Raw genomic sequence first — 5,000 nt, forward strand, 5'->3', positions numbered from 1 at the left:
AATGGGACGAGGGTGTTTGGTTTGGTTTTTTGATGGTGATAGGCATAGGGCAGGTTGGGTGTGGGTGGTGGGAAATGCAGTTCTGCTAGTTCACAGGTCACATGGGTCACTCCACTAGTACATAAAACATACTTTCTTCTGTGAGGTCCCCTGTACATGTCGGTACAGTTTGTGTAATAATAAGCAAAACAGAAGGACACTTTGTCTGTGTGTGTGTGTGTGTGTGTGTGTGTGTGTGTGTGTGTGTGTGTGTGTGTGTGTGTGTGTGTGTGTGTGTGTGTGTGTGTGTGTGTGTGTGTGTGTGTGTGTGTGTGTGTGTGTGTGTGTCCTTGACTTACGATTTTCCCAAAGATCTTTAGGGACCAGTAATTCATGGTGTTGAATTACTTTTACCACTAAACGGTTGGTGCTCTTTTCATACAGATTTCCATCACAGTGATATGTTGTATTTGTACTGTATGTGTACACATAAGCCCTGGCATGATTTAGTTATTTGAGAGAGAAAGCGAAAAATGAGGGAGGGATTGAGGGAGAAAGAGAGAGAAAGAGAGAGAGAGGGGACAAGAGATTGAGAGTCAGAGAGAGTGAGAGAGAGAGAGCCAAAGAGAGAGAGAGAGAGAGAGAGAGAGAGAGAGAGAGAGAGAGAGAGAGAGAGAGAGAGAGAGAGAGAGAGAGAGAGAGAGAGAAAGAGAGAGAAAGCACGCTCATTCCTCTCCATCTCATGGGGAACTTCCACTTCCTCTGCCTATTAACGTGATTACACACATTCCCTCCTCCCAGGAATACACACACACACACAGACACACACACACACACACACACACACACACACACACACACACACACACACACACACACACACACACACACACACACACACACACACGCACACACACACACAGATACACACATGCATACACACAGGCCTACAGGCACTTGCAGACCCGAACACAAACATACCAACATGCATGCACACACAGAAACACACACCATCTTCTCAAGTTCAGATTATTTCACAGGAAGCGTAAATATTTGTATGTGTATTCTATGCTGTTTAATACAAAACACAAATAAGAATCTGAATATATACTAGGGCTGGCCCTAGTATATATATATTTTTTTGTTTACATACAATAACAACAGCTTCAATAGTATGAGAGTAGTCCTACTTCCAAGTATCTCAAAGCAATAAGTGGTTTCACACAGGTGCCCATTATTATTAGTAGATAGAGCTGTCTGTTTTCTTTTCGCTTTGTTTTAATATTGATGTAAATGCTTAATATGTTCATCATTAAAACCCTTTTAAAACCATTAACCCTAACCCTCCCCACACACAGACACAAACACACACACACACACACACTCACACAAACCCCCATCTAGCCGCAACCTCTTCTCTTATTTCTATGGCCGCAACTGACCAGTGGGATCGCCACAGTGGATAACAAAATCCCAGGGAGAACATTTAATAAATATCATATTTATTACAACCAGTAATCTGAACGTTGGTCTCTGTCAGTCTTGCTGATTCTAAAACTGGATGGCAGGTGTCAACGTGCTAACAAAGTATTCAAACAATGTTATAATATCTGAATACAAAACCAAAGAACAAGATTTTGCTCAACCCATGTTGGTCCATTCTGAGGATGGCTGCCGTTAACTCAAGGAAGCATGCCTCTCACCTCACAATCTCCAACCCACATCCTGAAGAATGAATATGACTGATACCTTATAAATGCATAACCCAAAATAACATGTATGTACACAACAAATGCCCTATATCTCAAACCAATAAAAACAACAATGTCTAACCAGCCACCCATACATTTCCACGCCTAATCATCAAAGCCCTTAAGACACGACAACCAAAACCCACAAACGCCCACACCTGGCAACCGCCAAACCATTCATCAACGACAACCTGCTATAAATCTTAACACCTGTGAACAACCGAGTCATTAAAGTAAGCCTGAGGATTTAGCCACTGTGGTTAACGCCAAACACATGTCAGTTGTAGAGCTAACCCGAGATATGTTGTTAAGTAAGTCTTAAGAAAAACTTTGCAGGGGTGGTAAAGTTATTAAAACGCTGCGCTACGTTACTGCAAATTAACTAAATGCTTTGGAGATTCAAGGATCATGTTTGACCTCTGTTGGGACAATAGCCTGAATTTAGCTTTTTCAGCACTTTCCGATCCAACTCATTCTGTAATGTGTTGGCATGCTGGAACAATGGGTGTACCTAGTCTATCAAGTGAAGGAATCCTTGATATTGTGTCCCAGTACAATGATGCATAATATATAACATAATGGACCATGTTCATAACAATGGTTTTATTTTTCTATTACATGGTTTCATCCACTCACTGAAGTTTCTGCTCTGCTTCCTTGGCATAGGATATCTGTTCTGTCTCACATTGAAGATAAGACATTTTCAGAAGAGTATAACTAGGTTTAACTTGAAGAATAATTTATTTACTTTGTCCTGGATAGTGTAGGGAAAAAGGAGTGTGGGAGAGACAAGATAATACAATATATTTGACATTTACGAGCGCAATGTCATTCAAGGAACTCTGTTGGCTGATCCATGGCAAGAAAACAAAGGACAACTGAAGGCCTAGAAGTGAGGAAAAATTATTTTAGGCTGTATTGTGGTCCATCCAAATTACAATTTAGGTAGATAAATGTGCGGCAGTTACTCATGTATGAAGTTATTTAGTGTGCACATTTATCCTGACTTCGAACTAGACCTTGGCCCTTATTTCGGAGGTAAGATGTTTGGCCTTTGTGTGCGCAAAAAAAATAAATAAGGGTTGAGACAAGGCAAAAGGCCATCGATTCCATTTGATCTTACTTTGCGCATTGAATTAAATATTTCCCCAGGGCAATTACATTTTAATACAGCATAGCATACAAATAACTCTTGAAACTTTGGATTGGAAAAAATAATTATCCAACCCACTATCTCTGCATATCTGAACTGTGGCTTCAAGAACTGCCCTATTAGACTGGCCACTAAGTGAAATACACATAGGCCAATTATGTGATTCTAGTTACTAAAGCAAACAAAACAAAATGTATATGTAATAACAGCTTCCACAAAGCACTGTAAGTCCCCTTGAGCTCTCCAAAGGCCAGTGAAACAGAGCCAGTGAGCCCCAATGGCGCGTTTCCACCGGAGGGTGCGGTTCGGTCCGGTTCGTAAGGTGCGGCACGGATCCCGTTTCCACCGCCAAAAGAGGGCGTGACCTGGACTGAGCCGTACTGAGCGGTACTCGTCGCGCAGTACTCCTCCGTTGGGGTACTGAGACGCCTGAAAGGGTGCCGGCAATTTCGAGCTACACACGCCCTCCGTTGATTGGTCGACAGAATCGTGACTTCCGTGCGACATGGGGATAATAACAAACAAACACAGTACCCGCAAGGTATTATTCTGGACAATGGACATGTCGCCCAAACCTTTAGCTACGGGCGAACAAGGAGGTGGAGACGTTGTGGAGACGAAACTGTTGCTGGACGACTTCGATGGTAGCTCTTGGTTTAATGTGTCGCGTTCCTCTTTTCCATTGTTTTATTGTGAAGTTTATAAGTGAAGTTCTGGCTTTTGGCCTTGGCTTGAGCTTGAGGTTAACTCAATCCCATTAATTTTAAAGAAAAACAAAGATCTGACCCAGGATAAGTAGCCACACACACCCGCAGGTCATAAATAGATAAAAAAAAATGAACTTGGATCAAAAACTGAGTAACGCCCTATTGCCTTTGCAATGCAGAACCATCGCATGTCATGAGCTACATCAACGCCGACACAGCATGATTAACAAACCTCCTACTTCCCCTTCCCTCCACGCCCTGTCTCTTGCAATCCGACCACCCCCTCTCCCCTCGTCCTCGTCCACCCATTCATCATGTCCTTCCTCCGACTCTCTGTCGCGCAGGCCCGTCCTCCGTCCATCGACTGCATTGTCTTTCTTCCTCCATCCCTCTCCTTCTCTGGCTTTCTCTCCAAGCCCCCAGCCCCCATTACTCCACCACTGTCCCATCAGTGTACGCGTGGGGAGGGGGGGGGAGGGGGGGAGGCGGGGAAGGGGGGGAGGGGGGGAAGGGGGGGAGGGGGGGGGGTTCCGGTTCCCATGCCTCCTCATCACCGACTGGACTGTACGGACGTGAGGTCCACTGTGCCGCGGTATCGGGTTCCACTATCTGGAAGTTCCAGATGTACTCTCATGAGAGCGGTCTTTTTCATTGGCTAAGAAAAAAAAACCTTACAAGCCATGTAGACCGGACCCAACGATGACATCACCCCCCCCCCCCCCCCCCCGACTCTTGTCCAAACCTTCATCCCGGTTCGGTGGGCTAATGAAAACCCTGTCATGTACGTTCAGCAGATAAACACACACCTACACACACAGAGACACACCTACACACTCATACACACGCACAAGGTCGAAACTTACCGAACAGTTTATATTACTGGACGGCTGGAGATTCTGGGCTAGATCAAGACTTCTCTAGAGAGGCTAAATATATACACACACACAAACACACACACCCAGAGGTTGAAGGGTAATCACCTTCATTACCTATGAGCACACAGAGTGTATGATTACTATTGTTTTTAGTAGGGGAGAGAAATTACTATAATGATGAGCTTGATCTTGAGCCCTAAATTGCAAGGGACTTGCACAATGGGGAACAGCTTTGAAAATAAGCATAGGCCACAGCAGTGACGATCCGAGACGCCACAAGACCTATGAATCAATATGGTCCACACCAAGATGAGTTCTGGTAAGATTGGACCCACCCAATACATGACCAATAAACAAATAACTGTCAACACCAAGTAGAGACCCATAAATAACCCAGTCAACAGTGAGAAGAGACTCATAAATTACCCAGTCAACACCGAGACAACCCTAACCCTAACCAAATCCCTCAAGACATGAACAATTAATAGCCGATTCAACACCAAGAAAACCCTAACCCAATCCATCAAGACCTGAC

This window comes from Gadus macrocephalus, chromosome 4 (assembly GCF_031168955.1).
Source record: "Gadus macrocephalus chromosome 4, ASM3116895v1".
NCBI lineage: Eukaryota > Metazoa > Chordata > Actinopteri > Gadiformes > Gadidae > Gadus > Gadus macrocephalus.